The 27,789-nt window shown below is 47.4% G+C and overlaps 1 protein-coding gene across 4 annotated transcripts in view; it reads right to left on the minus strand.

Moving 5' to 3' along the window:
* LPP (LIM domain containing preferred translocation partner in lipoma) overlaps window positions 1-27,789 on the minus strand; it is a 211,053-nt gene that overhangs the window by 178,389 nt on the left and 4,875 nt on the right. The window contains exon 2 of one of the 4 annotated variants that reach the window (XM_087872385.1): window positions 22,147-22,225. The gene's annotated coding sequence lies outside the window, so the exon portion shown is untranslated. Of the gene's footprint in view, window positions 1-6,080; window positions 6,100-18,077; window positions 18,189-18,701; window positions 18,722-22,146; window positions 22,226-27,789 lie in introns of those variants that run through there. The other 3 variants (XM_087872387.1, XM_087872386.1, XM_087872388.1) reach the window with 3 other exon arrangements.

Raw genomic sequence — 27,789 nt, forward strand, 5'->3', positions numbered from 1 at the left:
ATGTAAATCATAAAAAAGGAGTAATGTAAGTCTCTCCCTTACGGTAAAATAGTAAAAAGTCCATCCGACCTTCAAAGCGAATATAAAATTTAGCCATTCATCTATTCCCGTGATGGCGAACCTATGGCACGCGTGCCACAGGTGGCACACGGAGTCATGTCAACTGGCACGCCAGCTCAGCCTCTCTAGTAGTCTCTGGAGGCTGGGGACAACAAAAAATGTCACTTTGTGTCCAACCGGAAGTTGGGAAACAGGCCGTTTCGGGCCTCCGAGGGGGTGGGGAAGGCTGTTTTTGCCCTCCCCAGATGCATAGAGAGGATCTGGAGGCAGGTGAGAAAGAAAAATGGGCCTACCGGGCCATTATGTGCCAGCAGCGAGGGGCGGGGACATGCATGCATGCGCAGGGAAGGGCGCATAGAATTATGGGTGTGGGCACGTGTACGCTCGCGAACCTCCCCCGCCCCCCTTTCCTGGCATGCAATGGCAAAAAGGTTAGCCATCACTGATCTATTCTAAAACTCTTTCTCCATGTTGGAAAATTTAAGAGGGATAGACTTCAACCCCCAGGATTCCCCAGCCAGCATGAACCAGCATTTCTAGCTAGGGAATTCTGGGTGTTGAAGTCTATCCCTCTTAAATTGGCCGAGATGGAGAAACAGTGACTTAGAACAGATGAATGGCCAAATTTTATATTAGGTGTGGTGGTCCACCAGCAGCCTGCAGAGCTGGCAGCGGAGTCGGACAGTGAGGAGGCTGGAGAGGAACATGGGCCAGTCCTGGAGTCTGGGGAAGGCTCGGATGAGGGCTCTGCGTCGGAGGCAGAGATGGGGCCAGGACCATCTGGGAGTGATGCGCGGACTTCGGACCCTCCAAAGGCTGACAGCAGAGAGGCAGAGGAACAAGAGGAGCCTGTTCCTAGTGCACACATGCGTAGAGCTGCCAGAAGGCAAGAGCAGCTAAAGCAAAAGGGACGACTCAGGAGTAAGGCCAGGAGATGATTGACCCCTCCCATAAAGCTTAAAAAGAAACAAAGGCACTTGGGCCTTTTGGAGGAAAGCAACGTTGCTAACTCTGTTTCCAGTCGGCGTCTCTTGTTTGTGTCTGAACTTCGTGGGGCTTTGCCAAGTAAGGCCTTTGGCAGGGTGTCAAAGAAGATAAAGGTTGGTGATTATCCTGAAGGACTTCTTCCGAAGGACGTATTTTGCAACTAATTGGGACTCAGCTGGGAATGAACGTAATTCTCAGCTGTTACAATAAAATAGGTCTGTTTGGGACTAATTGTGTCTTGTAATAACTCAGTAAGCCTAGGTTACAACTTTAGCTTTGAAGGACGGGTGGACTTTTCCTCTTATACTGTAAGGAGGGAGTTACTGTAGGAGAGAAACCCTGGTTTAAAATATACTGCTCAAAAAAATAAAGGGAACACAAGCAGAAGACATCCGAGATCTGAATGAATGAAATAGCCTTATTAAATACTTAGTTCTTTACATACAGTAGTTTATACACTGCTCAAACAACTAAAGGGAACACAAAACTACTGTATGTAACAAACAAAGTATTTAATAAGGCTATTTCATTCATTCAGATCTCGGATGTCTTCTGCTTGCGTTCCCTTTATTATTTTGAGCAGTGTATAATGTCAGTAAAAACAAGGTTAATTGGGCAGCGCTGTAAGTAAGGTTCTACATTTAGGTGAGAAAAATCAAATGCACAGGTATAGAATAGATGATACCCGACTCAACAACAGCAACTGTGAGAGGGATCTTGGAGTCCTAGTGGACAATCTCACTTAAATCGGAGCCAGCCGTGTGTTGCAGCAGCCAAAAAAGCCAACACAGTTCTGGGCTGCATCAACAGAGGGATAGAATCAAGATCACGTGAAGTGTTAATACCACTTTATAATGCCACACTTGGAATCCTGCATACAGGTTTGGTCGCCATGATATAAAAAAGATGTGGAGACTCTGGAAAGAGCGCAGAGATGAGCAACCAGGATGATGAGAGGACTGGAGGCTCAAAAATATGAAGAACGGTTGCAGGCTAGTCTAGGGAAGAGAAGGACCAGGGGAGACAGGAGAGCATCTTCCAATATTTGAGGGGCTGCCCCAGAGAGGAGGAAGGGGGTCAAGCTATTTTCCAAAGCACCTGAAGGCCGGACAAGGAACAATGGATGGAAACTGACCAAGGAGAGATTCAACCTGGAAATAAGGAGGAATTTCCTGACAGTGAGAACAATCAACCCATGGAACAGAAGTTGCCTTCGGAAGTTGTGGGAGCTCCATCACTGGAGGCTTTCAAGAAGATACTGGACAACCATTTTTCCAAAATGGTGCAACATTTCCTGTCCGATCAGGAAAACCTCCAGCATCTCTTCCAACTCTGTTACTATTCTGATTTAATGACCACAAGTGATCCCAAAATTTCCATTGCTAAGCAAGAGAGCTATTAAGTGAATTTTGCCCCATTTTACCACCTTTCTGGCCACAGGTAAGTCAGGGACTACCTGTAGATGACATCATCAGTAACAGAAGGGAGAGGAGGACGAGGTGATGGAGAAGGAGGAGGAAGAGGAGCAGGAGGAAGAAAAGGAGCAGGAAGAGGAAGAGGAAGAAGGGGAAGAGGAGGAGGAAGTGTAGGAGGAGGAAGAGGAGGAGAAGGAGAAGGAGAAGGAGAAGGAGAAGGAGAAGGAGAAGGAGAAGGAGAAGGAGAAGGAGAAGGAGAAGGAGAAGGAGAAGGAGAAGGAGTGGGGGACGACTGTGGGATTCTTAGTGCTCTCTGAGTTTGGTGGATTTCTTCAGATGTTTCATGACCTAACTAGGGAACATCATCAGTGCTAGAAGGAAGGGGATTTGTGGAGAGGAGGAGAAGGAGAAGGAGAAGGAGGAGGAGAAGGAAAAGGAGAAGGAGAAGGAGAAGGAGGAGGAGGAGAAGGAGAAGGAGAAGGAGAAGGAGAAGGAGAAGGAGAAGGAGAAGGAGAAGGAGAAGAAGGAGAAAAGAAGCAGAAGGAGAAGCAGAAGGAGAAGAGGAAGGAGAAGAAGGAGAAGAAGGAGAAGCAAAAGGAGAAGAAGGAGGAGGAGGAGGAGGAGGAAGAAGGAAGAAGCAGAAGGAGAAGCAGAAGGAGAAGGAGAAGGAGAAGGAGAAAAAGGAGAAGCAGAAGGAGAAGGAGGAGAAGGAGGAGGAGAAGGAAGAAGGGGAAGGAGAAGGAGGAGGAGGAGAAGGAGAAGGAGAAGGAGAAGGAGAAGGAGAAGGAGAAGGAGAAGGAGAACAGCAACAACTAGTACATGGGGTCCTTGTTGCTGTCTGAATTCAATAGTTTTCTTGCAGACGTTTCCTTACTCAGCTGATATTTTTGCCCTGAAAGCCCCTTAAGAATAAAATGTCACTTTTTCCTGTTCAACTGGTGTGTTTGTTTGTACTTTTAGGCACACCACAATAGGCTGCCGGCTGCTCCCACTGTCCCAAAAGCTGGCACGTGCCCTGGGCACAGAAAGTTCCCCTAAGGGGAACAGGAGAAGGTGAGAAGGCAGAAACAAGCTGGGCTGCGTTGCCAAGAATGCAACACACACCCAGAGAGACCCACACTAAGCCCGGACAACAACAAACCTCGACATATTTATTTTTACAGCCCTGTTACTTGTTGACATCACTCAGGGCAGCAAAACACAAACATACAAACAAAGAAAAACCAGAGAATATCATCTAGGAGGAAAATAAAATTACAAATGCAGTAGGGTTATTTCTTAAAATGAATCACGGGTGCAGGTAATCCTCGATTTACGACCAAAAGTGAGACCAAAAATTCCATCGCTAAGCAAGATAGTTTTAGACAGATGTCCAATTCTTTCATTGAATTTCCGGGAACAGAAGTCCACCCATCTCAAAGCATGACGACTGGGGGATTCTGGGAGTTGAAGTCCACCCATCTTAAAGGATGACGACTGGGGGATTCTGGGAGTTGAAGTCCACCCAACTCAAAGCATGATGGACTGGGGGATTCTGGGAGTTGAAGTCCACCCATCTTAAAGCATGATGACTGGGGGATTCTGGGAGTTGAAGCCCACCCATCTTAAAGCATGATGACTGGGGGATTCTGGGAATTGAAGTCCACCCATCTTAAAGGATGATGGACTGGGGGATTCTGGGAATTGAAGTCCACCCATCTTAAAGGATGATGGCCTGGGGAATTCTGGGAGTCCAAGTCCACCCATCTTAAAGCATGACAACTGGAGAATTCTGGGAGTTGAAGTCTACCCATCTTAAAACAGCCAAAGTTCAAAAACCCAAAGCTAAATTACATTATAAATAAAATCAAATTATCTGCGAGCAAACTCCATCAAAACCGTAACTTCCAAAAATATGAATAGCAGCTGCTCTACAACTTCCAAAAAAGTTTCAGGTTTGATTGCCTGGACTTCTCCAAAAAAATAAATGCTATTTTGAAGCAATTAAAAAAGCATTTAAAAAAAAACACACACACGCAGAAATTGTTCTGCTGTTTGTTTGGCACGAAGGATGAAGAAGAAAAAAAAAATACCAGTCTATGTTCCCATGCTTAAATCCTTTCTTTTCTTAATTTGCACTTAGCAAAGAGAAGAAGAATCGGAATGTTAGTTATTCCTTCCATCTTCAACACTTCCCCAAATTTTGCCAGGCAGTTTTCCAGTCAAAAAAATGACATCCAAAATATATATGCAATAAAAACGTGTTGATTACTAATTATACTAATCAAGCAGCCTATATGCATAATTATGTGTTCATCTATCTTTTTCGGAATAAATATAGCTCGTTACAATACAAATAATTTACTACGGAACAGCATTATGGCTTCAATATGGGATTAATGCAAAACAACCGATTATAGGCAGTCCTTGACATATGACTAAATGGAGGCTTACATTTCTGTGGCTATTTCCAGTGCTGTTTTAACTTTCACTAAAGTTAGGTAAAGGTCACTAAATTGAAGATTTCATTTTTTGGGCAACGTTTACCGTACATATGATGCATATTTTAATGTTCAGCATTAAAATATGCATCTTAAAAAAAAGGGCTGGTTGCAAACATCCTTCCGAGCAATGAAGACAAAGGAAGGCAAAGTTCAGCTTTGAAAAGTAAGATGTTGTGTAAAATCAAAATTGACAACTGCAGTTGTCATCTGCAATTAGCACAAACAGGCAGCGTCTATTGAAGCCGGGAGAGAAATTCCCGGTTTCACAGAAGATCTAGGAAAGATTAGAAACGGAATGGAATGGAAGGGACAAGAGTTGGAAGGGACCATGGAGGTCTTCTAGTCCAACCCCCTGCTCAGGCAGAAAACCTGATGCCTTTTCAGAGAAATTGTTGTCCAAGCTCTTCTTAAAAACTTCCAGGGTGGGAAAAGCCACAACTTCTGTTCCATTAATTGTCCTCACTGTCAGGAAATTTCTCCTTATTTCTAGGTTGGGTCTCTCCTAGATGAGGCTCCATGCGTTGCTTCTTGTCCAAATAAATTTGGTTAAGACGGCGTTGTCCATTGGTTTAATTTAAACCAAAAAAAAAAAATATTCAGTTGTGTTTCTACAACTGAAACAAGAATCCCTTGTTTTCTTTATGCTCAAAACAGGAAAAAAAAATGAAACAAACTTTTATTTGTTGATGGAATAAATTGTGGTTGTTTTTTTTAAATGGCTAGTAATAATTAAATGTAATTCAGGCTTTAAATATACATATAGTCCTCAACTTACAAACATTTGTTTAAGGACCTTTCGAAGTTACATTTCCACTGGAAAAAAAGGGATTTATGAACAGTCCTCACACTTATGACCATCGCAGCACCTGCCACAGTACATGATTAGAATTTGGGCCCTTGGCAACTAATAGGTATTTACAACGGTTGCAGAAATCCCAGGATCCCCATTTGGGATCATCCCAGCTGGCTTCCGAGGAGCAAAGTCAGTGTGATTCGTTTAATAAGTGCAATGATTCACTTAACAACCATAGCCAAAACAGTCACAAAAATCAGGTGCGATTCACTGAACAACTGACTAGCTTAGCAATAAAAATTCGGCTCCCAATCTTGGTTGTAAACCGAGGAATCTATGTACCTTTTAACAACGGAAATTGTGGTCCCAATTCCGGTCATAAAACGAGGACTTCCTGTGCTTAGTATTTCCCTGTATTGGAAAGAGTTGAAAGGCAATTTTTTCCCTTTCTTTTTTTTTAAAAAAAACAACTTTATTTTCAATCTTTATTTTCATTCCTAGCCATAATAAACCTGAATAAAACACAGAAGGAGAAAAATATTCCGGTAACATAAATTCATGAAAGGCCCCAATTCACACAACACGGACTTCACTGCACATTAAACCCAGCTGGGCGTGCATTGCACGCACAGCTGCTGGGTAGATCCCCCCCAGTGACCTGGATTCCTTCCTCCTGCAAAGTGGATCCTGGGCTGCTGGCTGCAAAAAAATCTTGTTTATTTGACACAACCCGAAATCTCTGCAGCGTTGACTCTGCCAAATGAAAGGCGAATATTTTTAGACCCACAACAGCCGGTGGAGCAGCCGAAAGGGGGGTGGGGGAGGCGGGGAGAAGATGGGAGGGGGGGTCTCAAAATAGCCCCTCTTGGAGGGGGTGGTCAGCTCTGGCCTGGCAGCCTCCTGGGGGCACGGAAGGTGAGCCGTTCCTGGAAGGGCGCAAACATCGGACGGGGATTGTGTGTCTCGCCGGGAGGAGAACTCGAAGGTTTCACAAACACCGAGTGGAAACCCCAAAATGTCTCCTGGCCCCCCCTTGGGCTGACGGGTTCTTCAAAGGAAGCTATTTCTGGCTGGGGGCTGGGGGCTGCATGAAAGAGGGGGAGGAGGGAGGGAGGGAGGGAGAAAGAAAGAAGAGGAGGAGGAGAAGGATGGAGGAGGAAGAGAGGAGGAAAAGAGGGGGAGGAAGAAGACGAAGAGGAAGAAGAAGCGGAGAAGGCGGAAGAAGAGGAGGAGGAAGAGAAAGATGAAGAGGGGAAGGAAAAAGAGGACAAAGACGAAGAGGAGAGAGGAGAAAGAGCAGGAGGAAAAGGATGGAAAAGGAGGGAGGAAGAGGAGGAGAAAGAGGAGGGGGAGGAGGAAGAGGAAGGAAGAGAAAGAGAAGGAAGAAGAGGAAGAGGAGGAGGAAGAGGAGGAGGAAGAGGGGAGGGAAGAGGAAGGAAGAGGAGGAAGAAGAGGAAGAAGAGGAAGAGGAGGAGGAGAAAGAGGAGGAGGAAGAGGAAGAGGAGGAGGAAGAAGAGGAGGAGGAAGAAGAAGAGGAGAAGGAAAAAGAGGACAAAGACGAAGAGGAGCGGGAGGAGGAAGAGGAAGGAAGAGAAAGAGGGGGAAGAAGAGGAAGAGGAAGAGGAGGAGGAAGAGGAAGAAGAAGAGAGGAAGGAGGAGAAGGAGGGGGAGGAAGAGGAAGGAAGAGAAAGAGGAGGAAGAGGAGGAAGGAAAAGAAAGAGGAAGAAGAAGAGGAAGGAGGAGGAAGAGGAAGAAGAGGAGAGGAAGGAGGAGGAAAAAGAGGAGGCGGGAGAAGAGGAGGAAGAAGAGGAAGAAGAGGAAGAGGAGGAGGAAGAAGAGGAGGAGGAAGAAGAAGAGGAGAAGGAAAAAGAGGACAAAGACGAAGAGGAGGAAGAGGAGGAAGAGGAGCGGGAGGAGGAAGAGGAAGGAAGAGAAAGAGGGGGAAGAAGAGGAAGAGGAGTGGGAGGAGGAAGAGGAAGGAAGAGAAAGAGGGGGAAGAAGAGGAAGAGGAAGAGGGGGAGGAAGAAGAGGAGAGGAAGAGGAGAGGAAGGAGGAGGAAGAAGAGGAGGAGGAAGATGGAAGGTGCCCTCAAATGTCCGATGCCTTATAGGCCAGCCAGGAATCCAGCGTTTGCCCAGCCGTCTCTCGCCTCCTGCTCAGCTCACACCGTCCGGCGTCCAGCGGGAGGAGAGGCAGCTGCGTGCCGGTTTCCAGGAACTGTCCACCGTGTCCCGCCAGGCGCTCAGCTGCCCTCAGCCCAGAGAGGCGCCTGGGGGCACAGGAGCTCTTCGGCCGTGTCCTCACATGCCGGGGATTTCCGGGGCACCTGCCTGAATCGGGCAGGAGACCTCCGGCTGGGGCAACATGAAGAGGCCGGATTTGGCGTCCCCAAAAAACCACAGATGGGAGGAAGGCTGCCCTCCAACGACCCACATCCTCATGAAGGGTTGCCTCGGATCGCTGAGTGGCCTCCTTTTCCTTCTCACAGGTAGTCTTTGACTTGTGAAGGAGGAGGAACTGGGGCCAGTGTTTGTTTTGCTAAAAAGGTTGCACCCCATTTTACAACTTTTTTTGCCATGGTTGTTAAGTGAATCATGTGGCTGTTACATGTATCTGGATTCCTCCTCTTCCTTCCTTCCTTCCTCCCACCTTCTTTCCTTTCTTTCCTTCCTCCTCCTCTTTTCTTTCCTTCCTTACCTTCCTTCCTTCCGTCCTCCCTCCTCCTTTCCCTTCTTCTTTCCTTCCTTCCTCCCACCTTCTTTCCTTTCTTTCTTTCCTTCCTCCTCCTCTTTCCTTCCTTAACTTCCTTCCTTCCTTCCGTCCTCCCTCCTTTCTTCTTTCCTTCCTTCCTACCTTCTTTCCTTTCTTTCCTTCCTCCTCCTTTCTATCCTTCCTTCTTACCTTCCTTCCTTCCGTCCTCCTTTCCTTTCCTTTCCTTCCTTCCTTCCTCCTTTCTTTCCCTCCCTCCCTCCCTCTCTCCCTCCTTCCTTCCTCCTTCCCCCCCTCCCCAGAGCCCTCCCTATATTTCAACCTGTTAGAAGCTGCCAGGATCCCGAATGAATTTGGCAGCGCATCAATTTAACCCTATGATTAGGGGAAATGCGCTCCTTACTCTGTGGCGGCACCCCGACACCTCCTGCTTTGCACGTCTCCCCCAAACCAAAGCCTGGAGAACCTCCCAAATCTCTTGCCAGAAGGCGACACCACCAAAACCTCCGTGCCAGCCAGCAAGCATGTACCTCTCTCTGTGGTGGCTTTTTCCTTTCTCTTTCTCTCTCTTTTTCTCTCTCCCTTTCTCTTTCTCTTTCTCTCACCCTTTCTCTCGCTGTCTTTCTTTCTTTCTTTCTTTTCTCTCCCTCTTTCTTTCTCTCTTTCTCTCTGTGTGTCTTTCTCTTTCTCTCACTCTTTCTCTCTCCGTCTATCCTCTTTCTTTTCTCTCTCTCTCTCTCTGTCTCTCTTCTCTTTTTCTTTCTCTCTCTCTGTCTCTTTCTGTCTTTCTCTTTCTCTTTTTGTGTCTTTCTCTTTCTTTCTCTCTTTTTCTCTCTCCCTTTCTCTCTTTCTCTTTTTGTGTCTTTCTCTTTCTTTCTCTCTTTCTCTGTCTATCCTTTCTTTTCTCTGTCTATCCTCTTTCTTTTCTCTCTCTCTGTCTTTCTCTTTCTCTGTCTCTCTCTTCTCTCTCTTTTTCTTTCTATCTCTCTCTGTCTCTTTCTTTCTGTCTTTCTCTGTGTGTCTGTCTTTCTTTCTCTCTCTTTCACTGCCTTTCTCTGTCTTTCTTTTTCTCTGTCTTTCTCTCTGTCTTTGTCTTTCTCTCTGTGTGTGTCTCTCTTTTTCTCTCTCTCTCTCTGTCTCTCTCTCACACACACAAACCCGCATCCCCGCCTCTTCCGTGGCCTCGGCCACGCTCCCCCACCCGTGGCTCCTCTCCCGTGTGCTCCCAGCCAGATATTTTTAAACTTCTCGCGGCAGCAGCTCCGCACTGCGAGCGCATCAGCCAAAATACCTCCCACGGAGGACAGCTATATATAGAGAGCGATGTGCAGCCAGTCAGCCTCCAATGTGCGAGATGCGCAGAAGGATTGTGGCACCACGCCGGGGCGCAGGTATTGCTGGGGTCTCGGCCCCCCGAGACGGCCAGGCATGACCCAAGCGGGGTTCGAGGCCATGACGCAAAGGACGTAAGCGAGACGCAGGGAAGTGGGCTACGACAATGTGAGAGGGTCCCTGAAATTCAACAAATTCCGTTTTTTTCCTGAAAGGAATCAACACTAGAAAAACATCAGCAAAAACACCCCGAGTTCAAGGAAGGAAAGCGTCTTCGTAGAAGTAGTCCTCGACTTACGACCATAATTGAACCCAAAAGTTCTGCTGTTAACTGAAACCGTTGTGAAGTGATTTTTGCCCCATTTTATGAGCTTTCTTGCCGATGTCGTTAAGTGAATCACTCGGTTATTTAAATTAATAACCCGGTCGTTAAGTGAATCTGGCTTCCCCATGGACTTTGCTGGTCAGGAGGTCACAAAAGGGGATCACACGACACTACGACCGTCATAAAGGAGTCAGTTGCCAAGCATCTGAATTTTAATCACATGACCACGGGCATGTTACAATGGTCGTTAAGTGTGAAAACTGGTCGTAAGTCACTTTTTTCTGTGCCGTTGTAACTTCAAACAGCCACTAAACGAACAGTTGTAAGTCAAGGACTACCTGTATTTCTTATCCTCTGCCACGCATGGACTTCAACTCCAAAGCACTGGGGCTTGGGAATTCTGGGAATTGAAGTCCACACATCCTGGATGGAAAATTCTGGGAATTAAAGTCCCTACATGCTGGCTGGGGAATTCTGGGAATTGAAGTCTCTGCATGGTATCTGGGGAATTCTGGGAGATGAAGTCCACAAAACCTGGCTGGGGAATTCTGGGAGATGAAGTCCACAAAACCTGGCTGGGGAATTCTGGGAATTGAAGTCTCTGCATGGTGGCTGGGGAATTCTGGGAGATGAAGTCCCTGCATGGTATCTGGGGAATTCTGGGAATTGAAGTCTCTGCATGGTGGCTGGGGAATTCTGGGAGATGAAGTCCACAAAACCTGGCTGGGGAATTCTGGGAATTGAAGTCTCTGCATGGTGGCTGGGGAATTCTGGGAATTGAAGTCTCTGCATGGTGGCTGGGGAATTCTGGGAATTGAAGTCTCTGCATGGTGTCTGGGGAATTCTGGAAGATGAAGTCCCTGCATGGTATCTGGGGAATTCTGGGAGATGAAGTCCCTGCATGGTATCTGGGGAATTCTGGGAATTGAAGTCTCTGCATGGTGGCTGGGGAATTCTGGGAGATGAAGTCCACAAAACCTGGCTGGGGAATTCTGGGAATTGAAGTCTCTGCATGGTGTCTGGGGAATTCTGGAAGATGAAGTCTCTGCATGGTATCTGGGGAATTCTGGGAGATGAAGTCCCTGCATGGTATCTGGGGAATTCTGGGAGATGAAGTCCACACATCCTGGATGGAAAATTCTGGGAATTGAAGTCCCTACATCCTGGCTGGGGAATTCTGGGAATTTAAGTCTCTGCATGGTGTCTGGGGAATTCTGGGAGATGAAGTCCCTGCATGCTGTCTGGGGAATTCTGGGAATTGAAGTCCCTGCATGGTGCCTGGGGAATTCTGGGAGTCGCAGTCCACATATCTTAAAAGTTGCTAAAATTCAGAAACCTCTCCCCCTAGAAACCCTGAAATGAAACACATCTTAATCGGATGGAAAAGTTGGCCAGAAATAACAGAACGGACTCAAACAGAGAGAAATTAAAAACGCTCGGGGGGGAAGACGGGACTTGTGAACAAGAACTTGGAACCGAGGTTGGTTGTGAACTGGAAGTGGGCCAGGCGTGTGATGATGTAGCTGCAAAATAAAAAGAACACCACAAATGTACTTTCTGGCTGCGTCAACCGGAGTGCCATTTCCAAATTACCAAATGTAATTGTTCCATTTTATTTCTATTTTGGTCAGCGCTCATCGTGAGCGCTGGGGCTACATTCTGGACACTTGAAAGGCAGAAGGGAGGAGGATGAGCAGCAGATAAAAAAATCCCAAAGTTTGGGGAGGGGGTTTAAAAGAGGTGGGTCTCTTAGCCCCAAAAAGACTCGATCCAAAGTCAGGCAAAGGAGCCCCCAAGCTTTGCTCACCATCACTTGCTCAAAAAAAGTCAAGACAAGTGGCATGAAAGTACAGTTGAAGATTCAGTTGCTGGGGAATTCTGGGAGTTGAAGTCCCTGCATCCTGGCTGGGGAATTCTGGGAGTCAAAGTTCAGAAATCCTTGCTGGGGAATTCTGGGAGTTGCAGACCCTACATGCTGGGGAATTCTGGGAGTCAAAGTTCACCAAAATGCTTGCTGGGGAATTCTGGGAGTCAAAGTTCACCGAAATGCTTGCTGGGGAATTCTGGGAGTTGAAGTCTCTGCATGGTGTCTTTGAAGTTCTGGAAATTGAAGTCCCTGCATCCTGGGTGGGAAATTCTGGGAGCTGAAGCCCCCCCTACCCTGGCTAGGGAATTCTGGGAGTCAAAGTTCACCGAAATGCTTGCTGGGGAATTCTGGGAGTTGAAGTCTCTGCATGGTGTCTTTGAACTTCTGGAAATTGAAGTCCCTGCATCCTGGCTGGGGAATTCTGGGAGTCAAAGTCCAGAAATCCTTGCTGGGGAATTCTGAGAGTTGCAGACCCTACATGCTGGGGAATTCTGGGAGTCAAAGTTCACCAAAATGCTTGCTGGGGAATTCTGGGAGTTGAAGTCTCTGCATGGTGTCTTTGAACTTCTGGAAATTGAAGTCCCTGCATCCTGGGTGGGAAATTCTGGGAGCTGAAGCCCCCCTACCCTGGCTGGGGAATTCTGGGAGTCAAAGTTCCCCGAAATGCTTGCAGGGGAATTCTGGGAGTTGTAGTCCCTGCATGGTGGCAGTCACAGGCCGGTACAATTAGAAGCTTTGCTCATCCTATTCCCAAATGCAGGACGAATGTGTTGTAGACCTCGTTTGGAGACACCTTTAAATGTTTGTTCTCTCCCAAAAAGTTTTCTGGCCTTTTGCAAAAAAAAACAAAAAAAAAATCAGAGATCTCCTCCACCAGACTCAGCCATGCTGGGACGTTTCCTGTCTGTTTTGCTAGGCCCCGTAGTCCTTTGCAAAGAGGCCTGCAACATTTTTCTCACCATAAAGCAATAAATAACATTTTGGAGAGGCTCTGAGTCACCTTGCTCAGGAATGCATGTCTCGATTGCTGCAAGGATCCTTCCTGGGGGGGGGAGGATCCGGGGCAGGAGGACAAGCCCTCTTCCAGACAAGCTTAAATTGTTCTCCTCCCGGGATAAGGCAGGCCGCCGGGATTCACATCAGCCCTGACCTTTAATCCCCTTATCCTTGAGCCAAAATAAAGAGAAAATTTCTGCTCTGGGCAGAAGTCAATAAGCTTGAGTAAGAGGCAATCTTGAAATACTTGCTGGGGGCTGCCATTGGCCAAGCCCAAAAGTCAAAACAGATCCTCTTTTTGTAATGCCGAGAAACAAAGGAAGGATTCATAAAAGTTGCAAATGATCAGTTGTCTTCACAAATGAAATGAAATTTATGTGTCTCTGGGTTGTGGTTTGGGCTTAGAGAAGAAGTTAGGATGCCCAGACATCCCCAGCCAGCCTGCTTTTAAGATGGGTGGACTTCCACTCCCAGAATTCCCCAGCCAGAATGCTTTGATATTTTATTTATTTTATTTTATTTCGAATTTATATACCGCACCTTCTCCCGAGGGACTCAGGGCGGTGTATAGCCAGATAAAAACATACAATTACAAACATTAAAAAACAATGAAAAGGATATGTATTAATTTGGCCCCAATTTAAAATGACAATCCATGTTTCAATCCATCAGAATAGAACCGGAAGGGACCTTGGAGGTCATCTAGTCCAATCCTGATCAAGCAAGAGACCCTATGCCATTTCTGACAAGTGACTGTCCAGTGTCTTTTTAAAAACCTCCAGTGATGGAGCACCCACGACTTCTAGTGGCAAGCTGTTCCACTGGCTAATTGTTCTCACTGTCAGGAAATTCCTCCTTAATTCCAAGTTGCTTCTCTCCTTGATTACTTTCCATCCGTTGCTTCTTGTCCTCCCTTCAGGTGCTTTGGAGAATAGTTTGACTCCCTCTTCTTTGTGGAGCCCCTCAAATATTGGAAGATGCTCTCCTGTCTCCCCTGGTCCTTCTCTTCACTAGACTAGCCATACCCAGTTCCTGCAACCGTTCTTCATATGTTTTAGCCTCCAGTCCCCTAATCCTCTTGGTTGCTCTTCTCTGCACTTTTTCCAAAGTCTCAGCCTCTTTTTTGTAATGTGGGGACCAAAACTGGATGCAGCATTCCAGATGTGGCCTTACTTAGGATTTATAAAGCGGTACTAATCCTTCAAGTGATTTTGATTCTGTGCCTCTGTTTATACAACCAAGGATAGTATTGGCTTTTTTGGCTGCTGCCGCACATGGCTGGCTCATCTTTAAGGGATCGTCCATTGGGACTCCAAGGTCCCTCTCACAGCTGCTGTTTTTGAGTCACCTTTGGCCTCATCTGTACTTGTACGTAATGGACAACAATTCCCAGAATCCCCCCAGCCAGCATGCTTTAAGATGGTTGGACTTCGACTCCCAGAATTCCCCAGCCAGCCACGGAGTTGAAGTCCACAAGTCTTAAAAGCCACCAAGGTTGCCGCGATCACTTTGAACGGTCACTAAACAAATGGTCGTAAGTCAAGAACTGTCTGCCATCTTTCCAACCCACTCTTCACTCCACTAATGACCATATGCCGCTAGTCCTCCATATACGACCGTAATGAATCCTGCCCGTGTTGCGACAGTTGTAAAGCTGGTGAGCCCCATGACAGTCAATTTTCTGATCTGCTTTTCGTCCAGCGGTCGTTCAGTGAATGCAGCGGTCGTAAAAAGAACACGGTCGTTAAACAAACACCATGGTTTTTTTTTTAAGGGAACCCATTGTTGGCTATGATGCATTTTTACCCCTCCCAAAAATGGAAATAATATTCATTTTTTCGCAAAACCATCATAAAACACAACCTCGTAGACCGGAAATGGTCATAAATGTTCAACCGTCGGAACTTCAGACAGGTCATAACCTGCCTTTTTCCAGGTAGGTCATAACTTCGAACAGTCGCTAAGTGAGCGGTCGTAGGTCGAGGACCATTTCTACCGCCTTCACAGTTTGGTTCCAAAATACTGAATTTTTTTGCTCCAATGGAAAAATGAACCCGGTTGGCAAAATCCGAAGCAGTTCGAAATCAGGTTTTCAGATTCTCTAATCTTACAGGTAGTCCTCGGTTTACAACCGTTCGTTTAACAACGGTTCAAAGTTCCAACGCCACTTTAAAAAAGTGACTTACGACCGATCTTTGCACTGTCAACCGTCCCATGGAGATGCGATCAAAATTGAGGGGCGTTCTTATTTTACGACGGTTGCAACGTCCCCAGATTACGTGAACCCTATTTGTGTCTTTCCCAGCCGGCTTCTGACAAGCGACGGGCGGAACTGGGTTTGCTTAACGACCACGTGATTGAGGATGGAGGCTTGCTTAACAACCATGGCCAAAAAAAGAAAACAGGTCATAAAATCAAGCGTGGCTCGCTTAAGAACCGCTTTGCTTAACCACGGAAATTCCGGTCCCTCTTGCGTCGTAAGACGAGGACTACTTCTCCTCAAAGGCAGAAGTTTTGAAATTGGGATTAAAAGGTAGGTGGGTGGGTGAAACTGTTGATCCGAACTCCTTTTGGATTTTAGCTAGCCGAGACTAACCCAGTTCCCCTCCTACAACAGTGTTAATTTGAATGTGGGAATGGACGTTTCTGGAAAAGGGAGACCACAGTGGAAAAACCAGAGTTTTCACTGCACTTATGGGGCTGCTAAGTTTTTCTATACACACACAAAAAAAAAGAACTCTGGAGAAGAAAGCAGAAGAGATCTACAATCCTGCTGATGACACCGGACGATTGATTGATTGATTGATTGTGAGCTTTTATCATTTAGAATCACCGAGTTGGAAGGGACCTTGGAGGTCTTCTAGTCCAACCCCCTGCTTAGGCAGGAAACCCTCTACCATTTCAGACAAAGGGTTATCCAACCTCTTCTTAAAAACTTCCAGCGTTGGAGCATTCACAACTTCTGGAGGCAAGTTGTTTTCAATCGGGGTTGACAGAACCTTCTCCAGATGTTCTGTGCCCAGCTTGGTCCTTCAGAGAACAAGAGGACAGCCAGCAGCTGCCTTGGACAATCTGAAGAATCCTGTTGGGGGACAGACCACTATGGAGAAGGCATTTCTTAAGGATGCTGCCTATCTATCTATTGATTAATCAAACTATTTAACAATTTATTTATCTAGCTAGCAAACTAACAATCTCTGTAAATCTATCCATCTATCTATCTACTCATCTAACATCTATATATCTGTTGATCTACTGATCTATTATCTCTATCAATCTCAGTGTCTGTCTCCACAATATCTATCATCTGTCTATCTATTCATCAATCGGCTGACCTATTCATCTATCAATCTTTTTATCTATCTATAGATCAATCAATCTATTGATCGATGTATATAGGTATTATCTATTTATCTATCAATTTATCAAGCTAAGTAGCCAGATAGCTATTAATCCCTATCAATCTATCCAAGTTTTTAAGAAGATGTTGGATAACCATTTGTCTGAAGTGGTGTAGGGTTTCCTGCCTGGGCAGGGGGTTGGACTAGAGGACCTCAAAGGTCCCTTCCAACTATTCTATTCTATTCTATTCTATTCTATTCTATTCTATTCTATTCTATTCTATTCTCCTTCTTTCCTCCTCATTCTATTCTATTCTATTCTATTCTATTCTATTCTATTCTATTCTATTCTATTCTATTCTATTCTATTCTCCTTCTTTCCTCCTCATTCTATTCTATTCTATTCTATTCTATTCTATTCTATTCTATTCTATTCTATTCTATCATTATCTATTATCTATCACCTATCTCCTATCTCTCTCTCTCTCATTATCTATCTATCTATCTATCTATCTATCTATCTATCTATCTATCTATCTTTGTCTCTCTCTACCTACCTATTATCTATCACCTATCACATCTCTCTCTACATATATACCTATTACTATCCTACTTACTTGTCTGTCTATCTGTCTATCTATCCATCCGTCCGTCCATCCATCTATCCATCCATCCATCCATCCATCCATCCATCCGTCCGTCCGTCCGTCCGTCCGTCCGTCCGTCCGTCCGTCCATCCATCCATCCATCCATCCATCCATCCATCCATCTACTGTATATGCCCCCCATCTCAGAAAGAGTGACTGGCGAACACCAAGATATAGAAAACTATTCTCATTAAAAAATATAAAACAGTCATTGTCCAAAGGAAAGAAAAAATTAGGCCAAAGTTCAACAGGAAAAGCTTTCCAAACCCACGGAAGAGACTAACCTCTGTCTTGGTTAAGCCCTGCTTTCCCTCAAGGGCAGCTGCCGAGGAATTTGCAGAGCTGAGCATCAAGAGATCCAGAGAATCTCAGTCAAAATCCCTCCCAGATTCCAGCTCCTAGTATTTATGGGTAGAGTGCTCCTGGAAAAGGAGGCTCCATTTAGCCTCGAGAGCCACAACCAGACGAAGCTTTCCTTCGGCTTTCCCCAAAAGCTACCCACGCTGGTGATCAACTTCCCTCTTCACACACCCCTCACAACTCCACAAAGGGACTGTGTGAAATACACAACTCCCTACATTTACCCCCTATAGACGCCGGCAGAATGCTTCCAACGTGGAAGGGAAGGGGAGGGGGTTACCAATCCGGAGAAGGAACGAATCACTGACATGGCTACCCTCTTCAACCAGGATGCAGAACCATCTCAGTTTTGTTCCCAGCCTCCTTTCTGGAGACGACAGGAAGCAGGCAGCAAAAAAGGGGAAAAACAAGATAAAGCAAAATAAAGGAAGAATTGCAAAAAAAAAAAGAGAGAGAGAGAGAGAGAAAGCCCACTACTCCACAGCAACCGAGGCAGCCTCTCTGCCCCTTTCCACTGAACCAGGTAAATATGAACCGTGGTGACCAGAAAGCCACAAATCGACAGGACTGGCATCACCCAAGGAGGACAATTCCTGCTTAAGCAACCCCAAATATGGGCAGCTACGCCAAGCTTATCCCAGCCTGCCCGTCCAGGTTCCCTAAGGAGACCTCCTGCCCTGTGGGAAGGGGCTCTGAAGGCCACCGAGGCTCGCTGGACCGCCGGCGGCCCATCCGATACCCCAAAAGACCCCCGGTACTTACCCCGGTCCGGTTTTCTGAGAACGCCGTGTCCCAAAGCGGAACAAATGGACGATTTTGCTGCAGCCCCGGAGCAAAATTTCCGCCTGACCGCAAGGAAAGGCAGAAAAAGAGAGAGAGAGAGAGAACGAAAGAGAGGAGGGGGGGAAGGGAGAGGGGGGGGCTTATCCCGACGCCAGGAATTCCAAACTTCCCCCAGGCCTGAGTCACCTCCCCTCCCCTCGCAAAAGATGGGGGTATGGATAAACATTTCCAAATATGGAGATCATAACTCGAAAAGCATGTTAGAAAAATCGCCCGACTTCAGGGTTGACTCGGAGCGGAATTCCCCCAGCCTGGGGGTGGGGGGGGGGATGTCAATGATTAACTTGAAGTTACTACAAACCAACATCCTAGCCAGGTTTGCTCTGGCCTCCTTCTAAAGGGGTGCCGAGGCCCCCGCCAGCCGTGCCCACCCACCACCCAGACCCTCAAAGCGATTCCATAACCTGTACGGAGGCACAGACGCAGGATTCCCCCGTGGGTGTGTAGACCCTCTTGTGGTTCAGCCCTCCCGTGTTTGCAAGCTGGGTGGGTTCGCACAACCAGGTTAAGGGAAAGACCCAGGATTGCACGCACGATCCTAACCTTGTTTCGGAGTGAACCTCGGCCGGAGTTTGGGCGCCAAGCACACGTTGCACAAACTTTCCAGATAACGGCTGCACACACCTGTGCGCAAACAAGGAAATGGATGGATGACGCCAGCCGATAGAAAAACCCGTCCTTCGAACGCAGCACCGAGGCAGGGTTGGATTCGAGCGGGAATACAGGTAGTCCTCGACTTACGACGAGAACCAAGTCCCAGATTTCTGCCGCTAAGCGGGATTTTTTTTTAACGTAACCAGGTTTTTAGCAAACCAAACACACATGATAAACACTGCTGGGGTTCTTTTTCCCAAAGTTACGACAGCAATTGAGGCCCAAATTTCTGTGGCTCAGCGAGACAATGGTTAAGTGAATTTTGGCCCATTTTACGACCTTCCTTGCCACCCATTGCTTCAGCACGGCCTTGGGGGAGCTACGTGGTAGCCCCCACCCTCCCAAATCACCTTTCCTTTAGCTGTTCAACCACACCCACAGCCCGGGTCTCACAATCCTTATCTCAACACAATCCCCTCACAACTTTTCCCCACACAACTGCCTCACTCAGCCACAGAAATTTCCAGGCTCAATTGTAGTCGTAAGTCAAGGACTACCCGTAATCAGTGGAACGGCTTGCCACCAGAAGTTGTGGTTGCTCCAACACTGGAGGTTTTTAAGAAGAGACTGGACAACCGTTTTGTCTGAAATGGTTTAGGCCCTAAACTTTAGGGTCTACTGCTCGAGCAGGGGGTTGGACTAGAAGACCTCCAAGGTCCCTTCCAACTCGGTTATCCCTTCTTTCCTTCCTTCTTTCCTTCCTCTCTCTCACTCTTCCTTCCCTCCCTCCGTCTCTGCCTCCTTCCTTCCTTCCTTTCTTCCTTCCCTCCCTCCGTCTCTCCCTCCTTCCTTCCTTCCCTCCCTCCGTCTCTCCCTTCCTTCCTTCCTTCCCTCCCTCCCTCCATCTCTCCTTCCTTCCTTCCCTCCCTCCCTCTGTCTCTCCCTCCTTCCTTCCTTTCTTCCTTCCTTCCCTCCATCTCTCCCTCCTTCCTTCCTTCCTTCCCTCCCTCTGTCTCTCCCTCCTTCCTTCCTTTCTTCCTTCCTTCCCTCCATCTCTCCCTCCTTCCTTCCTTCCTTCCCTCCCTCCCTCCGTCTCTCCTTCCTCCCTCCGTCTCTCCCTCCTTCCTTCCTTCCTTCCTTCCTTCCTTCTCTGTGTCTTAAGAAGACACAGCCACTTGTCTGAGATGGTATGGGGTCTCCTGCTCAAACAGGAGGTTGGACTAGAAGACCTCCAAGGTCCCTTCCGGCTCAATTCTGATTGACCGACAATTCCCTCTGATGCGCCAGGAGGAAGGGCTCCTCAGAAACTCTGCTCTACATGCGAGGAAACCACCGGTGGGTGGCCGAGACAGAAACATCTCCAAGCTCAAAAAAACCCCACACCCACAAAACTCTCTCCAAAAAAAATCGAGGAGCTGAAATTTAAGGAATGCAGATTCCCAGCAGGAAGAGGCTGGACAAGCCAAGATTGTGGGGGCAGAAATTGCTTTGCTTCCAACCACGCGCTTATCGGGTCTGGAGGCAAAGAGATCCTTAGATTTGGCCATATATGGCCAGATGCGGCTCGCAAAGTGACCTTCTGAGGTTCTCCAGAACTTGGGGCTCGGCCCAACAGCGGAGAACATCAGTCAGAGAAGAAGAAGGGGAAGGAGGAAGAGAAGGAGAAGGAGAAGGGGAAGGGGAAGGAGAAGGAGAAGGAGGAGAAGAAGAAGAAGAAGAAGAAGAAGAAGAAGAAGAAGAAGGAGAAGGAGAAGGAGAAGGAGAAGGAGAAGGAGAAGGAGAAGGAGAAGGAGAAGGAGAAGGAGAAGGAGAAGGAGAAGGAGAAGGAGAAGGAGAAGGAGAAGGAGAAGGAGAAGGAGAAGGAGAAGGAGAAGGAGAAGGAGGAGGAGGAGGAGGAGGAGAAGGAGAAAGAGGAGAAGGAGAAGGAGAAGAAGGAGAAGGGGAAGGGGAAGGGGAAGGAAGAAGGGGAAGGAGAAGAAGGAGGAGAAGGAGAAGGGGAAGGAAGAAGAAGGGGAAGAAAAAGGGGAAGGAGGAAGAGAAGCAGAAGGAGAAGGGGAAGGGAAAGAAGAAGGGGAAGGAGAAGGAGAAGGAGAAGCAGATATGGCCAGACTTGGTTCGCAAATTGACATTCTGATGTTCTCCAGAACATCAGTGGAGAACATCAGACGGAAAAGAAGGAGAAGGAGGAGGAGGAAGAGAGACGCAGAATGAAGAAGAATATTCATATTTTGCAAAGGGAAGGCAGAACAGGAGATCAGCGTTGGACTTCCTACAAACCAGGATGGTCTCCATTTACCCCTGGATCCTTGCATACATGCGAAGAAGGACATACGTCTTGGCCAAAGTTGGTTGGTCCAGAGACAGAGATTGACCAAGTGACCATGTCATTAAAAAAAGACATGTTGAAATTCTGGAAATATGGCAGAGAAGAGCAACAAAGATGATTTGGGGACCGGAGGATAAAACCTATGAAGAACGGTTGCAGGAACTGGGTATAGGTAGTCTTCATCTTATGACGGTTCATTTAGTGACCGTTCAGTGACGACGGCACTGAAAAAAGTGACTTAGGGCTGTTTTCCACACTTATGACCACTGCAGCGTCCTCCTGGTCATGTGATCAAAATTCAGCTGCTTGGCAACCGACTCGTATTTATGACGGTCACAGCGGCCCTGGGTCACGTGATCTCCTTTTGCAACCTTCAGAACCAGCAACGTCAAGGAGGGAAGCCAGATTCACTTAACAACCGGGTTATTTTCACTTAACAACCACAGTGATTCACTTAACAACGGCGGCAGGAAAAGTCGTAAAATGGGGCAAAGCTCACCTGACCCATGTCTCTCTTAGCAACCTAAATTTTGGGGCTTCAATTATGGTCGTAAGACCGAGGACTACCTGTATATGTAGTCTAAGGAAGAGAAGGACTTGGGGTGACATCATAGAACTCTTCCAATATTTGGGGGGCTGCCACAAAGAAGAGGGGGGGGGGGTCAGCCTATTCTCCAAAGCAGGGGTCTCCAACCTTGGCAACTTTAAGACTTGTGGACTTCAACTCCCAGAATTCCTCAGCCATTTCTCTTACCTGCCAAAGTGGAGAGATTGCAGAGGAAGGGATTACAAGAGACGAAGCAAAACTGGCTGAGGAACTCTGGGAGTTGAAGTCCACAAGTCTTAAAGTTGCCAAGGTTGGACACCCCTTCTCCAAAGCACTTTGAAAGCAGGACAGGAAGCAACCTTTTTCAGCGCTGTTCCAATGTCCAATGGTCACTAAACGAGTGGTTTGTAAGTCGAGGACTATCTCTGCCCACAAATGCACAGCGACGTCTTAATCCAAAAAGGAAGAACAAAACAGTTGTTAGGGAATCCAATGCACACAACACAAAGAGGTTTACTTACCAGCTGGGACCGAGAGTCGGCTTGGGGAGGGGTCTTCTTTCGGAAGCCAACCTCTTGGCGGGGGGTCCCTCTCGCAGCCCTGGGGGAGAGAGAAACAGGGTCTGAACACACAAATGCTTCCTAACAGTGTATCCCAAGAGCAACAGGCTGGGGGATTCTGGGAGTTGAAGTCCATGCATGGGCCACGTTTGAGAAGCCTTAATGGAAGGTGTTGCAACCCTGGAGTTTTCCAAAAAGAGATCGGAAAGGCGTTGGTGTGCAAAGGTATAGGGATTCCTGCTTAAGCAGGGGGTTGGACTAGACGACCTCCAGGGTCCCAACTGTTATTCTGTCCTTCCTTCCTTCCTTCGCTTCCATTCTCTCACTCTCTCCGTCTCCCTCAATTCCTTCCTTTCTTTTCTTTCTTTTTTTTAAAGAAGGTCTTTAAGACAAAAACGGTCATTTGTCCAGTATGGTATAGAGCCTCCTGCTCGAGCAAGGGGTTGGACTAGAAGACCTCCAGGGCCCCTTCCAATTCTGTTATTCCTTCCTTCCTTCCTTCTTTCCTTCCTTCCTTCCTTCCTTTCCTCATTCCCACCTCCTTCCTTCCTTCCTTCCTCCCTCCCTCCCTCCCTTTCTCTCTTCCTTCCTTCCTTCCTCGGAGTCTCTCTTCCTTTCTCCCTCAATTCCTTCCTTCCTTCCTTCCTTCCTTCCTTCCTTCCTTTCCTCTCATTCCCACTTCCTTCCTTCCTTCCTTCCTTCCTTTCCTCTCATTCCCACTTCCTTCCTTCCTTCCTTCCTTCCTCCCTCCCTCCCTCCCTTTCTCTCTTCCTTCCTTCCTTCCTTCCTTCCTCGGAGTCTCTCTTCCTTTCTCCCTCAATTCCTTCCTTCCTTTCCTCTCATTCCCACCTCCTTCCTTCCTTCCTTCTTTCCTCCCTCTCTTTCTCTCTTCCTTCCTTCCTTCCTTCCTCGGAGTCTCTCTTCCTTTCTCCCTCAATTCCTTCCTTCCTTCCTTCCTTCCTTCCTTCCTTCCTTCCTTCCTTCCTTTCCTCTCATTCCCACTTCCTTCCTTCCTTCCTTCCTTTCCTCTCATTCCCACTTCCTTCCTTCCTTCCTCCCTCCCTCCCTCCCTCCCTCCCTCCCTTTCTCTCTTCCTTCCTTCCTTCCTTCCTTCCTCGGAGTCTCTCTTCCTTTCTCCCTCAATTCCTTCCTTCCTTTCCTCTCATTCCCACCTCCTTCCTTCCTTCCTTCCTTCTTTCCTCCCTCTCTTTCTCTCTTCCTTCCTTCCTTCCTTCCTCGGAGTCTCTCTTCCTTTCTCCCTCAATTCCTTCCTTCCTTCCTTCCTTCCTTCCTTTCCTCTCATTCCCACTTCCTTCCTTCCTTCCTTCCTTTCCTCTCATTTCCACTTCCTTCCTTCCTTCCTCCCTCCCTCCCTCCCTCCCTCCCTTTCTCTCTTCCTTCCTTCCTTCCTTCCTTCCTTCCTTCCTTCCTTCCTTCCTCGGAGTCTCTCTTCCTTTCTCCCTCAATTCCTTCCTTCCTTTCCTCTCATTCCCACCTCCTTCCTTCCTTCCTTCCTTCCTTCTTTCCTCCCTCTCTTTCTCTCTTCCTTCCTTCCTTCCTTCCTCGGAGTCTCTCTTCCTTTCTCCCTCAATTCCTTCTTTCCTTCCTTCCTTTTTTTTTAAAAAGAAGGTTTTTAAAGAAAACAAAAGGCCTCCTGCCTGATCAGGGGGTTGGACTAGAAGACCTCCAAGGTCCCTTCCAACTCCATTATTCCTTCCTTCCTTCCTTCCACCCTCTCATCCCCATCTCCTTCCTCCCTTTCTCCCTCCCTCCCTCTCTCTGTTCCTTCTTTCCTCTGAATCTCTCTTTCTCTCTCCCTCAATTCCTTCCTTCCTTTTTTTTTTAAAGGTTTTTAAGAAAATTAGGGGTTATTCTGACAAGGTCTGCTCTATACTTTGCAGCAGGTGACTGACCCAAGGCCAACCAGCTGGCTTTCATGGCTAAGGCGGGACTTGAACTCACGACCTCCAGATTTCTAGCCTCGTGATTTAACCACTAGACCAAACTGCCTCCCTCTTTGCAACTTTCCCAGCCGGCTTCTGACATGCAAAGACCATGGTGGGGGGAAGCTTCATTCACTTAACGATGATGCGATCTTGCAGTGATTTGCTTAACGACCATGGCAAAAAAAAAAAAAAAGGACCATAAAATTGCATGGGATTCGCTTAACAACCGCCTTAAAACTTCCAGGCCTCAATTGTGGCCATAGGTCGAGGACTCCGTGCCTAATCAGCAGTGCCCTTTTCCAGGCCAATCCTGGTGCTTTTGAACCCTCTGATCCGTGGTGATTCAGCAAAACCTGATTTTTTTTGCACCGGTTTTAAAACTGCATGACCCAAAAATGCAAAACAAACCTAGCTATAAAAGGCTTGAGAAACCATCGGCAAAGCAGGGGGTCCAAATTCCACGACATATTAGGAAAAATTCCCCATGTTTCAAGTTGTTTCGCAGCAAAAGAAATCTGCACCGCTTGTAAGTTTTTGAAGCAGGGGCTGAAAAGGACTGGGATGTGGGAAACTACCCGAGGCTGGGCTGGATGATCTCTAGAGAACCCTTCCGTGTCCTGCTGAGTTTCTATGCTGGTCAAAAAGCAGATAAATCCTGTGAATTGGAGGGGAGGAGCAGGCAAGGGAAGCCCATCAGCCCAAACCCAATAAAATGAAACTTGGATTCCAATTTTTTATGTATTTATTAGATTTTTATCCTGCTTTAAGCATGAAAGCCGGGTGGGTGAGTTTGGGCCAATCACCAGGAGACGGTGAATTCTAGTCCTGCCTTAGGCGTGAAAGGAGGCTGGAGGACTTTGGGCCAATCACCAGGAGACGGTGAGTTCTAGTCCTGCCTTAGACATGAAAGGAGGCTGGGTGACTTTGGGCCAATCACCAGGAGACGGTGAGTTCTAGTCCTGCCTTAGGCGTGAAAGGAGGCTGGAGGACTTTGGGCCAATCACCAGGAGACGGTGAGTTCTAGTCCTGCCTTAAGCATGAAAGCTCACTGGGTGACTTTGGGCCAATCACCAGGAGACGATGAGTTCTAGTCCCGCCTTAGACATGAAAGGAGGCTGGGTGACTTTGGGCCAATCACCAGGAGACGGTGAGTTCTAGTCCTGCCTTAGACATGAAAGGAGGCTGGGTGACTTTGGGCCAATCACCAGGAGACGGTGAATTCTAGTCCTGCCTTAGGCGTGAAAGGAGGCTGGAGGACTTTGGGCCAATCACCAGGAGACGGTGAGTTCTAGACCCACCTTAGTTATGTTTACCACGTTAAATTATCTATCAATGTATCTGCGTTATTTATAAAGAAATGGAGGCGACATAAAAATCTAACCAAATAAATCAAAGTACATCAATAAACCCGGTTAGAGAAGTTCCATGTTCCAAAGTTGGAAACAGGGAGGGAAATTCTTTAGTTTGCTCAGTTAAAAAACACTTAAAATGGGGGGGGGGGAGAGAGAGCTAAGGATCCTTTTAGGAAGTAAACTCCGCATTCATTGCAAAGCCTGATTTTGCTTTTCCTGCAAATGTGGCGGCTATACAACCTACCTCAACCCAAATTGATGCCTTTTTGCAAGTTGCCACCAAGGGTAGAATCTAAACCAGTGTTTCTCAACCTTGGAAGCTTGAAGAGGGGTGGACTTCAACTCCCAGAATCCCCCAGCCAGCGCTGCTGGCTGGGGGATTCTGGGAGTTGAAGTCCACCCCTCTTCAAGCTTCCAAGGTTGAGAAACACTGATCTAAACCCACCCAAGTGGCTGTATATTCACACACAACAAGCTAAACCACGCCGAAACTAAACCATGGTTCCCCATCCAAGCTTAGCAAGCGTGAAAGCAGCTGGTGTGAACACAACCAAACTGTGACTCGCACTGCGTCCCCCCTCCTTGGGTTACACAAAATCACCAATCCTTCCAGGTCAAAATAATTCCAGGTCAAGATTTTCCTCTAAGCACTGCAAAGCAAGACTTTTGGGATGGGCTGCAACGCCACCACGCAATCCGTCATTCAAGCCACGTGGGCCCAGCTGACTCGGCACACAAGTTTTCATGCGCTCCAAATATGTTTTTTTTTAATTTATTTTTCCCAAAAGGCAATTGCACTTCTTTCTTCTAAGGAAGAGAAGGACCAGGGAGGACATGATAGCATCTTCCAATATTTGAGGGGCTGCCACAAAGAAAAGGGGGGGGCGGTCAAATTATTCTCCAAAGCACCAGAAAGCAGGAGAAGAAGCAGCGGGTGGAAACTGATCAAGGAGAAAAGCAACTTAGAACGAAGGAGAAATTTCCTGACAGTGAGAACAATTAATCCGTGGAACTGCTTGCCACCAGAAGTTGTGAATGCTCCAACACTGGAAATTTTTAAGATGTTGTTGGATAACCATTTGTCTGAAATGTTAAATGCTTTCCTGCCTGGGCAGAGGGTTGGACTAGAAGACCTCCGATGTCCCTTTCCAGCTCTGTTATTCTATACTCAGTGGAACGACTTGGTATCATAGAGTTTGAAGCGACCCTGGAGGTCATCCAGTCCAGCCCCCTGCTCAAGCAGGAGGCCCTTAAAGGATCATAGAATGATAAAGTTTGAAGGGACCCTGGAGGTCATCCAGTCCAGCCCCGTTTAAGCAGGAGGCCCTTACAGGATCATAGAATAACAAAGTTTGAAGGGACCTTGGAGGTCATCCAGTCCAGCCCCCTGCTCAAGCAGGAGACCCTTACAGGATCATAGAATGACAAAGTTTGAAGGGACCCTGGAGGTCATCCAGTCCAGCCCCCTGTTCAAGCAGGAGGCCCTTACAGGATCACAGAATGACAAAAGTTGGAAGGGACCGTGGAGGTCATCCAGTCCAGCCCCCAGCTCAAGCTCTTGCCTTGAGTAGTTGTAGTTGCTCCATCAGTGGAGGTTTTTAAGAAGAGGCTGGACAGCCACTTGCCTCAAATTGTATAGGATCTCCTGCTGGAGCAGGGGGTTGGGCTAGATGACCTCCAAGGTCCCTTCCAGCTCCATTAAAATGGCATGTGAGGGAATCCGCAGTCCGTTACAAATGCTGACACAAACCAACATCAAACCTTTGGGAAACCTCCATATAAGGGCATTCAGGCTTGTCGGAGAAAAACTTCCCCGGACTAAATGAAGCCATCGGCTTCCGAGCATTCCTTTCCTCTCCCCGAGGCCTTTGGTGAGTGTGCGTTGCACACTTATGGAAGGGAGGGGTCTGGGTGCCTCCTGCCCTTTGACCTGGCCTACAAGTAGTCCTCGGCTTACAACCTTTCGTTTAGTGACCAAAATTACAACAGCCCTGAAAAAGAGTTTTTCAGACTTAATGACTATTGCAGCATCTCCACCCCCCCCCGTCACGTGATCGAAATTCGGACCCTCGACAGCCGACTCGTATTTATGACGGTCGCGGTGTCCCAGGGTCACATGACCCCCTTTTGCGACGTTCCGATCAGCAAAGTCAATTGGGGCAGCCAGCTTCACTTAACCGCCGTGTTACTAACTGTTAAGTAGTCCACTTAACAACCGTGGCAAGCAAGAAAAGCGGTAAAATGGGGCAAACGACTGTCTCGCTTAGCGACAGAAAGGTTGGGCTCAATTGTGGTCGTAAGTCGAG

The sequence above is a fragment of the Pantherophis guttatus genome, chromosome 6 (genome assembly GCF_059756535.1).
Source record: "Pantherophis guttatus breed Tessera chromosome 6, ASM5975653v1, whole genome shotgun sequence".
NCBI lineage: Eukaryota > Metazoa > Chordata > Lepidosauria > Squamata > Colubridae > Pantherophis > Pantherophis guttatus.